At 35.7% G+C, this 13,466-nt stretch overlaps 2 non-coding genes across 2 annotated transcripts; one reads left to right on the top strand and one right to left on the bottom strand.

Annotated features, from left to right (window-relative positions):
• Positions 1-10,228: 10,228 nt before the first annotated feature.
• LOC142170003 (5.8S ribosomal RNA) lies at positions 10,229-10,386 on the bottom strand. The gene has a single exon (XR_012699622.1). It is a non-coding gene; the product is annotated as a 5.8S ribosomal RNA (ribosomal RNA).
• A 301-nt stretch (positions 10,387-10,687) lies between these two features.
• Positions 10,688-10,843, top strand: LOC142169992 (5.8S ribosomal RNA). Its single transcript, XR_012699611.1, has one exon. It is a non-coding gene; the product is annotated as a 5.8S ribosomal RNA (ribosomal RNA).
• The last annotated feature ends 2,623 nt before the right edge of the window (positions 10,844-13,466 follow it).

Genomic DNA, 13,466 nt, shown 5'->3' with positions numbered 1-13,466 from the left:
AAACACACTGAAAAATTTTGTGCAGAAGAAGAAGATCAAAAAATTTCGTAAGGAAAGATTCTGGGATCAAGTCATATTTATAACCATTTTCTGGCACTGTTTCTGAAAAGGTTTGCAACCTTTCAGAAACATCCATGGTTGTTGGAACAGGTGGGAACATTTCACGTTTGAAATATTCTGGAAAAAAGGATTTAAAATAATCCAGAAAAGAACCGGACCGGGCCGGGTCGGGTCGCGGGTCCTGGGTTATTCTGGGTTGAATTTTCGTTAGTTAATTAAATTAATTAATTAAATAATTGAAAGAAATTTTGTCCAAAAAGATTAATCAATCAATCTTTGATCGAAGCCGAACCGAGCGAGCGAGCGTCGACGACGGCACGAGGCTTACTTTCTTTCCAACCCTTTAATACCAAGAGAAGTGCTTTCTCAATATAAGCACATTTATTTTTCTTTCCACCACCAATGAGGGACACTTGCTCTTTTCAAAGCAAAAGGGAGCTCACTTTTCCTCCACTTTTCTTCCCTGCATTTCCCATTCACCAATCTTTCATCCCAACAATCCCCCACATGAATAGGAAATGGCTATAAGACAACGGAATGCATGAACGAGTGTGTGATTTACATGTAAGGATTAATTGTATTTGGATAAGTAGGTTTCCCTTTGAACTTTCAGTAGTGAATTTATATCGGATATACTCGGTCAATCGGTAGATTTGATATCTTTGAATCGTCGAGCTTTCATGTATACCTAGACAACAGAAGTCACACAATCAACCCTTAACCATCTATAGTTCTCACAGTTATGTTCGTTTCAGCCATGAACACCGCTTGGTTTCATGAGTGCTTAGATAATGGGCCTTTACTTTCATTCCCCTTGAAGCGGCTTATACTTCACACTCACATAGGTGATTCTAAACGTGTAATCCTATAGACAAACTATCTCGTCATATCCTGCCAGACTTAGCAAATCATTAAAAAGATTTAAGCTTTATTGACTCATCAAAAAGTCTTAATGCTTTACCTTGATTTATGAACATTGTCTTCATCACGAGAATGGGTTGAGTTATTTGACAATGTTGAACCGTCATTCATAACTTTGTTTGATCTCTTTGAACCTAGTTCTTAGGATCCCTAGTCTGTTAGGTAAAGTTACCGCCATGATGACTTGTCTTAGGCCTTAACCCCATTCCCTTCGATGATCTTTCAACTGCCTCTCTAGATAAACCTTTTGTAAGTGGATCCGACACGTTATCTCTTGACTTTACATAGTCAATCGTGATAACACCACTAGAGAGTAATTGTCTAACGATATTGTGTCTCCGTCGTATATGACGAGATTTTTCGTTATACATAATGCTCCCTACCCTGCCTATTGCCGCTTGACTATCACAATATATACATATAGGTGCCAAAGGCTTGGGTCAAAATGGAATATCTTCCAAAAAATTCCGGAGCCATTCAGCTTCTTCACCGGCCTTGTCTAAAGCTATGAATTCAGATTCCATTGTAGAACGGGTGATGCACGTTTGTTTGGATGATTTTCAAGACACTGCTCCAATCCAATTGTGAAAACATATTCACTCGTGGATATAACTTCAGATGATCCGGTTATCCAATTTGTATCACTATATCTCTCGATCACGGAGGGATATTTGTTATACTGTAAAGCATAATTTTGGGTATATTTCAGATAGCCCAAAACTCGTTTCATTGCCATCTAATGTATTTGATTGGGATTACTTGTAAACTGACTCAATTTGCTAATAGCACATGCTATATCTGATCGCGTATAATTCATGATATACATCAAACTTTCCAATATTCTTGCATAGCCCAGTTGTGAGTTACTTTCACCTTCATTCTTTTGAAATGCATAACTCACGTCAATTGGTATCTTGGCAAGTTTGAAATCCAAATACTTGAACTTGTCAAGTATTTTTTTAATGTAGTGAGACTGTGATAATGCTAGACCTTGTGGAGTCTTGTGAATTCTGATTCCTAAGATCACATCAGCAACTTCTAAGTCCTTCATGTTGAATTTGCTAGCCAACATACATTTAGTAGCATTTATATCTGCCATATTTTTGCTCCTTATCAACATGTCATCAACATATAAACAAACAATGACTTCATGACATGGAGTGTTTTTAAAATAAACACATTTGTCACACTCATTTATTTAAACCCACTTGCCAATATTGTTTGGTCAAATTTGGCATGCCATTATTTGGGTGCTTGTTTAAGTTCATAAAGCGACTTAACAAGTTTGCACACTTTCTTTTCTTTAGCCGAAATCACAAAATTCTGAGGTTGTTCCTGTTACACCCCGTAAGTTTAACAACACCGATACCGTTAGATACATTTTGATATGGTATTTATTTTGAGTGGAACATTTATTGTAGAAAAATATTTTAAAAAGTATGATTTTATATAGTTATTAATATTACTACTTTCGAAAATGCTTTAAATTATACACATAATATGAGAAAGTTTATGAGATTTTCTTTATTGTAAAGATAAAAATTATTTTCTCACAAGAAAAGAAGGTTATCTTTTTACCATTTTAAGAATTAAGCGTACGGAAATTTTACTCTTTATATGAGATTAGAAAAATTCTAAGTTGAGAAAATATATGTATTTTTACATGAATGTTTTAATGAAATAATAGTGTATGTATTTATTTATATGGTACCACATAACCATGATAGTAAAGTATATTATAGTAAGGTGTATAAAGTGTCTTAAAAGTGAGTAGTATTTTAAGTAATTTAAGATAATTGATTAATTATTAATTTAAGTAGAGAAGTGTAAGAATGGTTTGCCCACATGGAATCATGAAAACTAAAGAATGTATGACTAATGTGTGAAGGCTACGGCAGTGTCACATTTTGGGAATTCTTGCATTGCTTCATCAACATGATTTTCATTGGAATTTGAAGTTTCTCCAATATTTAGCTTTCATTTTATGAGAATAAAGAAAAGTCATTCATATAAAGTAAAAAGCCACATAGGTTGAGATGATAAGGAAGAGGCAAGATAAAATCCAGAGTTTAAAGTCCCATGCTTTCCTGTTTAGGTGTATATCATACACGTTCCTCATGCATGAGCAGGACCATTAATCGTGGTGGAGTGACATTTTTTTTGTGTCCCTAGTATTACATGCTTTCTTTTCTAGTTATAGACAACTAGTGAGAGACCTTTCAGCAATGCTTAAGGCTACTCCATTCTCATTTCTCTTTCCCCTTTCCTCCCTATTGTTATTAAACCATCCAGATTCATCTCTAGACTTATTATGAAGCAAAATTGCTACTTGAAATCTGGTTTTTCAACACAGTGAGGATTTCTATGAGGTTATTTTTGGTGAAGGGGTAGAGCTTGGATTTTATAAGAAGGGATAAAGAATTGGTTCAGGTATGTTAAGGCTATCCCTCCTTTTCTTTTGGCATGATCCAAGTAACGATACGTAAACGTAATGTTATTCCATAAGTGGTTCTACTCTTAGCAGTTAAAGATGCCTATGTTATTCATTCCGGTAAAGTGATATTCAAGTATGTCTACGTATGTCCCTAGTCCCTATTGAGGTATACGATAGAGAACTTGTGTTACAAATATATGTGTTGGGATTTGTTTATAAATATAGTTTTTATAGTTTAACTAAACATACAGTAATTATATGCATATAATATAACGTGATTATTTGTAATATTAGACTTACACTATTGTGTTATTACATGATATTTAATAACATAGTAGTCATATTGTGATCAATAATTGATTGTAGAGACATATTAATCTTATAGTTTGCGGTTATTTGTGACAAGTTACACTTGAAAATTGATTATTAACCATAGCATAATGAATTATAATATAGTATATATTGTTACAGCACAAAATGTTATAAAATATCAATCTGATTATAATATATCGTTAGATTGTTAGTAGATTGATTTTGAAGTAATGATTCATGCATAATAAAGGTTTATAATGCATTTGTATTTAGTTGTATAGGTAGTTTGACGTTGTGATATGTATGATTGTATAAATACTATGATGAAATTCATTCAACTTAATGTAAGACAATTATCACATAGTCATGACTGATAATTGCACTGTTAACAATGGCTATCGTGACAACTTTTGGGGTACTAACATAAAAGATATACGATTGTGTATATAGTTTAATATAGTATAATTATAATGTGTTAAGGCTGTATGATATTAATCAGAGACATATTGGTCTTATGACGTATCGAGAGATTTTATTAACGTATTTCCTATGCATTTCATGCATTTATATATGTATATTGACCCATGACCAGATTGTGTTATATACGCGTATATTATATGTATATGGAATATGGAAAACGGTTGTGGCGTTATATACGCACCACCACCTGATTAGATGGTATACGTTGATGATTTTGCCACAGTGGTCGAGATGATATGATGGGATGCCCTCAGAGGCTTGATAATGTTATGAACACATGTACCTATGCACGACATAACATCCATATGCATATGCATGACACTATAAGTATTTCATGATTTACAATGTTATCCACTTACAGGTTGAGTCATGTACTCTATGTTTTCTTCCATGTCTTTTATATACTTATTAATGTGCCTTTCATATTCGGTACATTATTCGTACTAACGTTCTATTGTTAGGGACGCTGCATTCATGCCTGCAGGTATAGATAATCAGTTTGACGAGCCATCATAGTAGACAAGGTTAGCATTCAACGAAGGTTCGGTAAGACTCCACCTCATTCGGAGTGCAGCCGAGTCTATAAGTTATCGTGTCATAGTTTTACTACAGACCTCTGGGTAGGCTGGTATCCTGTCCTGTTTGATGTCTAATAATCTTAGAGGCTTTGTAGACATAGGTTCATTTTGTACAGTATTTCAGAGGCCTTGACGACCCATATGTATTCATGTTTTAAGAACCATAGTTTATTGATACAGTGTTCGCCCACTTACAGTTGTACATTATGAGTTGTGGCCATGTTGGCCCATGATAGTTACAAAAGGAATGAGCTCAGCCCACTCGACCTATATATGTTCTAGTTTTGGTCGAATGATCATGGGTTACAGAGTGGTTTGCTCGGGCCAGTTCGGCATCGGGTGCCAGCCACGCCTCCCCAGGTTTGGGGCGTGACAGTTCCATTTAAATTTCTTCCTCAAATTCTCCATTTAAGAAAGCCATTTTAACATCCATTTGATGGATTTCAAGACCATACACTACCGCCAGTGCCACTAACACCCTAATAGATATTATTCTCGTTACTGGCGAGTAAGTGTCAAAGTAATCAAGGCCTTCCTTTTGTCTTTAACCTTTGACAACAAGTCTTACCTTATATTTGTCAATAGTGCCATCAACTTTCTTTTTCCATTTAAAAATCCATTTCGAACCTAAAGGCTTATTTTCTGGAGGAAGATCAACCAATACCCATGTATGGTTATCCAAAATTGATTGAATCTCACTATTGACTGCCTCTTTCCAAAATATTGAATCAGAAGATGACATAGCTGCTTTGAAAGTTTGAGGCTCATTTTCAAGCAAGAATGTCACAAAATCTGATCCAAAGGAAGTAGAAGTTCTTTGACGTTTACTATACCTTGGATCTTCTTTACTTGGAGTATTTTCCTTTGGTTCTTCCCGTGGTCGTTTAGGTCTTTCACTTAACGACTCACATTCAGTTTTATACGGATAGATGCTTTCAAAGAATTCAGCATTATCTGATTCAATTACCGTATTAACATGAATTTCGAGATTATCAGGTTTATGAACTACAAACCAACATGCTTTATTGTTTGTAGCATATCCAATGAAAACGCAATCCAAAATTTTTGGTCTAATTTTTACCCTTTTGAGTAAAGGTACTTGTACCTTTGCTAAACACCCCCACACTTTGAAATATTTCAAGTTGGTTTTTTTCCTTTTCATTTTTCATATGGAATAGATTGCATTTTGCTGTGGGGTACTCTATTGAGTATTCAGTTAGCTGTAAGGATAACTTCCACCCCACAAACTCTACGGTAATCCGGAACATATTAATAAAGAATTCATCAATTCCTTTAATGTCCGATTTTTTCTTTCCGCAATTCCATTAGATTGAGGTGTGTATGGGGTAGCAGTTTGATGGATAATTCCATATTCTGAACGTATTTGTGCAAACAGAGATTCATATTCTTCACCTCTATCACTTCTAATCATTTTGATCTTTTTACTCAATTGATTCTCCACTTCATTCTTGTATTTCTTAAATGCTTCAATTGCTCCATCCTTACTATTATGTAAAATAAACATTACAATATCGAGTAAAACCATCAATAAAAGTTATAAAATATTTTTTTTCACCCCGAGATGGTGTCGACTTCATATCACAAATATCAGTATGAATTAAGTCTAAAGGATTTGAATTCTTTTCAACAGACTTCTAAGGATGTTTTACAAACTTAGATTCAACACATATTTGACATTTTGATTTATTACACTCGAATTTAGGTATTACTTCTAAATTAATTAACTTCCGCAAGGTTTTGTAATTGTCATGTCCTAAACGAATATGCCATAAATTATTTGACTCCAATAAATAAGAAGAAGCTGAAATTTATTCATAATGTTAATAACCATTACATTGAGTTTAAAAAGGCCCTCTGTGAGGTATCCCTTTCCAATATACATTTCATTCTTGCTTACAACAACTTTGTCAGATACAAATACACATTTAAATCCATTTTTAACAAGTAAAGAAGTAGAAACTAGATTCTTCCTAATAGTAGGAATATGAAGAACGTTGTTGAGCGTTAACACCATGCCGGAAGTCATCTTCAGGAATATCTTCCCATAACCTTCAATCTTGGCTGTTGCAGTATTTCCCATGGAAAGCTCTTCTTCGGGACCAACAGTAGAGTAAGTCGCAAATGCTTCTTTGACAGCACAAACATGTCGAGTGGCTCTAGAGTCAATCCACCACTCCTTCGGATTTCCAACTAAGTTGCATTCCAAAAGCATTGCACACAGATCATCAATGTCATCATTATTCTCCACTATGTTGGCGTGTCCCTTCTTCTTATCCTTTTTCGGGAGACGACAATCATGGGCTTTGTGACCAGCTTTTCCGCAATTGTAGCAGTTGCCCTTGAAGTTTTTCTTGTTCTGCTCCTTAGTCTGTCCAGAACACCTCTTCTCCTTCATACTTTTTGGAGCAGTCTCCTCAACGATATTAATTCCCATAATCGTTAAATTTCCACGAGACTTCTTCTCGGCTGTTTTGTTGTCTTCCTCAATCTTGAAACAAATCATAAGATCTTCCAACTTCATTTCTTTGCGCTTGTGCTTAAGATAGTTTTTGAAATCTCTCCACGAAGGAGGCAATTTTTTAATCATTACAGCCACTTGAAATGCTTCATTCATGACCATACCTTCAGCAATAAGGTCGTAAAAAATAAGTTGAAACTCTTGAACTTGGGTTCCAATGGTTTTGCTGTCTATCATTTTATAGTCTAGAAACTTGGTAACTACAAACTTCTTCAAGCATGCATCTTCAGTCTTGTACTTCTTCTCAAGTGCGTCCCATAATTCTTTAGACGTATTCATAGCACTGTAGACATTGTATAAGGCATCCTCCAAAGCACTTAGTATATAGCTTTTGCAAAGAAAATTTGCCTGTTTCCACGCCTCAACAATCATAAATTTCTCATTGTCTGGTATGTCTGCAGCAGGCACTGAAGGTTATTCACTGGTGAACTTCTTCATACCAAGCGTGGTAAGCCAGAAAAATACCCTTTGCTGCCATCCTTTGAAGTTGGATTTAGAAAATTTCCCCGGTTTCTCGGTCGGTGGAACAACAGTTCAGCTTGTTGCCGCAACAGTCGCAAAAGGATTTCCATTATCAATTGCCATTTCTCACTCTCAACAACAGAAGAATTCAACTAATGGCAAAAAATATAACAGTAAACAGTATTGTAATTAACGATAAATAATATGTTTAATATATAAAAACCGATATTTTTTATATATTGTTTCATAGAAAACGATAAAGTTTTTATGTTCTTCAAATCGCTTCTGATTTTTAGTACTCCGATGAAGTTTATATATTTTCAAATCAGAATAGAAAAATTCAGAAGGAGTAGAAACTCACACAGGTTTTAATCTCCAAAAACAGAATACAGATTACAATAAAATAATTTCCTTAAGATTGTTATTCAATCTGTGTTACTATAATGAATAATGAAACAGTAAACTTTCTGAAACCGAAAACAGAAACATAAAGTTAGCAGCAACAGAGTGTCGAAATAACATCTAAAAATAATTTCGGAATAAATCGAGCCCACTAAATGCACAGTGTGTCCTTAAGAAAATTATTCCCCTCAAGTACCTGAGGTGCTGGAATATTATCCTCCCTAGATAGAACGATTTAATTCACCAGTGTATTGGCACCAAAAACTCTGATGAACTACGAACCACTCAATGGTTGTAAAACACACTGGAAAATTTTGTGCAGAAGAAGAAAAGATCAGAAAATTTCGAAGGAAAGATTCTGGGATCAAGCCATATTTATAGCCATTTTCTGGCACTGTTCTGTAAAGGTTTGCAACCTTTCAGAAACACTCATGGCTGTTGGAATTGGTGGAAACATTTCACGTTTGAAATATTCCGGAAAAAAAAATTTAAAATAATTCGGGAAAGAACCGGACTGGGTCGGGTCGCGGGTCCTAGGTTATTCTGGGTTGAATTTTCGTTAATTAATTTAATTAATTAATTAAATAATTGAAAGAAATTTTGTCCAAAAAGTTTAAGCAATCATTGACCGAAGCCGAAGTCGAGCGACAACGACGACAGCGCTATGCTTACTTTTTTTCCAAACCATTTAACACTAAGAGAATTGTTTTCTCAATATAAGCGCATTCATTTTTCTTTCTACCACCAATGAGGGATACTTGCTCTTTCCAAAAAAAAAAAGGGAGTTCACTTTACCTCCACTTTTTTTCCCTCCATTTCCCATTCACCAATCTTTAATTCCAACAATATATATAGAGAGAGGGGGAGAGAGAAAACCTCCACGAACCCCATTGGTGAAAATTTGTACAGTTGATTATCAATGTTTTTTTATAATCATTGTATAAGACTATTTTGTGTTAAAGACCTCATAATTTTTAATTAACTTCATTGATATCATCATTTTTCTTCTACGTCAACATTTTAAGAATCTTCCCCATTTGGTATGATGTTACTTCAGGAAAATATGAAGAAGTCAAATCGATATCACAAGGAAAGGAAGAAAGAAATCTATTAAACGTACAATATATAGAGGTCATAGATGACAAGGAAATATATATTTGGGGCTCACAAAATCATAGTCAAGCATTAGTTGATTTTCAAGAAGATAAAATGTCACAATTCTCCATCTTGCTTATTTAGTTATGGAGTAGTATATTTGGACGGTCGCCTTTGCAGTTCTTAGTAAATGACAGTGGGAGGTCCCTTTGCACGTACCAATTAGTTACAATATCCTACTGGACCATCTGAATATTAAGCTACATTTTTGGGAGAAAATTGGGGGAAAGATACTCATTTCTTTCTTTCGTCTATAAATTTTCATCTCGGTATTCAGAATGAATGTTGGTTGGTCCATGCATCTTCGATAATCTCCGTTTTGCCTTGTAGTTCGATTTGGATATGGGCTCGATAATTATATCGAGCTTGTCATTTGATCGATCTTAGAGCTCGAAGTTCGCCGACCTTACTTCGGATCTTGGCCGAGCTTGTCATGCAGATATCCTTTGATCGAAACATTATCGTCTCGATCAATCCGTACGGCTAACTCGAATCGGTTTTGACCGTATACAATATGACACTAGAGTCTTCAAATAAATTCAATCATTCAGGGTTAGCAAAAAAGCGATCAAGCCTTTCGAGAATGAGGTGCTGCCGTATTTTTCGTTAGTTGGACCAAGTAAAACGAGTGCCAGCAAAACCTAAGTCTATCATATTAATATTATGCAGACAATTGTTAATGGAGGCAGATCTAGCAGTATTTATGGGATTCCCTCCAAACTTGTCGGAGGATGCCGTGACTTCGTTAAAGTCACCACAGAGTAACCAGGGTGACTGATGAGTATTGGAAAATACTTCTAGGTTTTTCCAAAGTATTTTGCGACTAGTATAAGATGTACTTGCGTAAATAAGCGGAATTAACCAAGTTGGGGATGAAGGACTAACCTGCACAAATGCATGTATCTCATGTGCAGTGACAGTGATCGGGCGCAACTTACATTCAAAGACTCGATGGTTTACGGGATTCTGCAATTCACACCTACTATCGCATTTCGCTACGTTCTTCATCGATGCGAGAGCCGAGATATCCGTTGTCAAGAGTCGTTTATGTTTCAAAAGAAGCACAAGTCCACCGCGTGTACCGCGAACGGGGGGCGAGAGGCAGACTTTCAATTTAGTATTCCTTGGCGCTTTTCGAGTTGGGGTTCGTTAATCATTGTCTAAACCTGCAAAGCAGAATGACCCGCGAACTTGTTTAAACACTGGGGAGTGGTGCGGCCGGGGTGCTTCGGCTTAACGAACCCCGGCGCGGAAAGCGCCAAGGCATACTAAATTGAAAGCCTGCCTCTCGTGCCCCGTTCGCGGTGTGAGCATGGGGACTTTTACTTCTTTTGAAACATAAACGACTCTTGACAACAGATATCTCGGCTCTTGCATCGATGAAGAATGTAGCGAAATGCGATACTTGGTGTGAATTGCAGAATCCCGTGAACCATCGAGTCTTTGAACGCAAGTTGCGCCCGAAATCATTAGGCCGAGGGCACGTCTGCCTGGGCTTCACGCATCGCTTCGCCCTCGCACACCGCGCCCAATCTCCTGGTTGTGGTGGTGTCGTGGGACGGATATTGGCCTCTCGTGCGTCCCGAGCGTGCGATTGGCCTAAATGCGAGTCCACGGTGACGGACTCACGACAAGTGGTGTCTGGGCTCCCCGACCCTTATTGCGCTTAGGCGCTCCGACCGCGACCCAGGTCAGGCGGGACTATTTAAGCATAAGATAGCACATTCTTTTAATCAACAAAGTGAGAAAAATTTAAATATGAATTTTTTTTTTGCTTTTGAAATAGAAATAGTGAAATAATCTGGAAGTACGTACATATTTGCTTGGTCATTAATTGCTGGGGGTCCTAGTCATTTATATTCGTGGGGAGGTGTACATTATTGTTGGAAAAATATCCAAACATTTAATGAACTAAGCTCGAATCTTGACTGATTTAACCTTACCTTAGCTAGCTGTACAAAGAAGTAATAGTAAATGAAATGTAGTACTACTAATCGACAAAATATATAGAGCAGTAATAGACATATTGAATAGATTCAGATGTCGGTACATAAACCGTACAACTAAGAACCAGGCAATTCTTTTATTTTCTTAAAATCTTAAAAACAAAAGATAGTACTTTTGTAAAAGATTTGAGTTTAACAAGCTAAAAAATAAAATAAAATAAAATTACTTCAACAGTTTACATCTAGCCACGACCCACGACATCTTTATAAGTCCCTACCTCTGGATTTTGCATTGACTAGCACAGTTTTTCCTTCTTTTTATTTACTAAGTAAAAAATTTCAAGGTAAAAATTACGAGGCTTGTTAACATCTTGAATCATTTCATTTCTCATGATTACAACTAATTACCATGTTTTAACCTTTGACCGGCAGGGACGTAAAATTACTATGTCTTTTTGCTCAGAGGCGGAGCCAAAATTTAAAGTTACTAAGTTCGAAATTCTAGTTCTTTTAAGTTACTGAATTTTAAATTAAGAATTTATACATATTCAATGAATTTCTTATGACAAATATAGAGTTTGGACCAAAGTTACTGGGTTCGGCCGAACCCGTAACACGTAATGTGGCTCCGCAATTTTGCTCATTTACGACAAAAACAATAATAGTAGGAGCATTATTTTTGTTAAATAAAAAATTTTGAAATAAATTTCATTTCATAAAATTATGTAGTCAATATTTACACCAAAAAATTGTAGTGTTGACCAATGTAATCTAAATTCCACTGTTCTTTTTACAATGGAAGGAATATTACTTGTTATCAAAAGGAAAAGTATAATGCTTTATTCCAAATATGATTTGCAGCCAACCAGTTCTTAATTAATATTTGTGTTTTCTGAAACGAGTACTCTTAAAGAGCAAAGAAGGTCAAAGTAACCAAGAAAAAGCCTCATACCGTAGACACCAACTTGTCATTTGTAGAGTAGTTTAGTCAAAGAAGTTCACTTTCTCTAAAACTTCACTGGGCAGAAGAAATACAATTTATGATTTTTATACGGTAGAAATCGAGCTCGCCCATTGCATGACAGATCGGGGATGAAACATAATGGGTTGAAGATCGATCCTGGATTCCATCGAACCTAGGTACGAGGTTAGAACATGCGCCTTCAAAGATTATCGAATCCGTGACTCCGGAACTGACTCCAACTCCGAATTAGTTCGGGAGAACATCATCGAACCAAAGTAACGGAAGAACGAAATATCAGTAACCGGTCGCGCATCACGGCGGAAATCTCGGCACGTATCAATGAAATCGCTTAATTAGCAAATCATGAGATTTTTTACCTTATATAGAGTTGCACCTAAAGTAGGACTCCCCGACTATATAAAGGAGGTCTGATTAGTTGTAAAAGGCAGAGTAACACGCATCCTAAAAGCATTATAATATTATTTTCTTTCCGCAAGCTACTGTTCTTCTGTATTTGGATATTATTTGGATGATATTCAGTTCGAGTGAGGTCTATTTCTCAAGGATATGACTTTTCAAATCACACGGTTTAAATTTATTTTATTATTGTTTGCTTTACTTATAGTTCAATCTATCGCTTTGTGTCAAATTAATCCACGTATCCTAAAAACTAATTATAAATTCAATTATTATCCGATTTAGAGGGTAAATATGATTAAATTCTAAAGATACTACTGTTGGAAAAAATGGACTACAATTATCTAGAATAGTTGTTAGTTACGTTTTAACTATTCTGATTTGATGGTAATCCATAAAAGAGAGCCTAATTATAAGTGTGATATAATTATTGGGTCTTACACCATTATGTGTTTGATGGGTTTTAGTTAGACCGATGAGCGTAAGCTGAATATAGTGAAATTCATAAATGGAAAAGGCATACGTATTTTCTTCATATTTGCAGTTAGATTCCCTCGCTAGCCTTTAAAAGAGTACACCTTTTGTCTTTTTATATACGCAAATGTGGAGTGCGGAACCAAAGTATGGTTCTTTTAGACTCAAAGGACAAAAATAGGTGGAAACAAAATTGACTATCATTTTATATATAGCGCAGTTATTCACCGCGCTACACTTTAACGACATGTTTGTCCTTTAAGGCATAATGCGGTGAATAACCGCACTATATTTGAACTTTCCTGCCCCACCAGTAATTCAG

The sequence above is a fragment of the Nicotiana tabacum genome, chromosome 15, assembly GCF_000715075.1.
Source record: "Nicotiana tabacum cultivar K326 chromosome 15, ASM71507v2, whole genome shotgun sequence".
Taxonomy (NCBI): domain Eukaryota; kingdom Viridiplantae; phylum Streptophyta; class Magnoliopsida; order Solanales; family Solanaceae; genus Nicotiana; species Nicotiana tabacum.
Note: the sequence above shows the minus strand (reverse complement) of the source record. Positions and strands in the feature narration are given on the sequence as shown.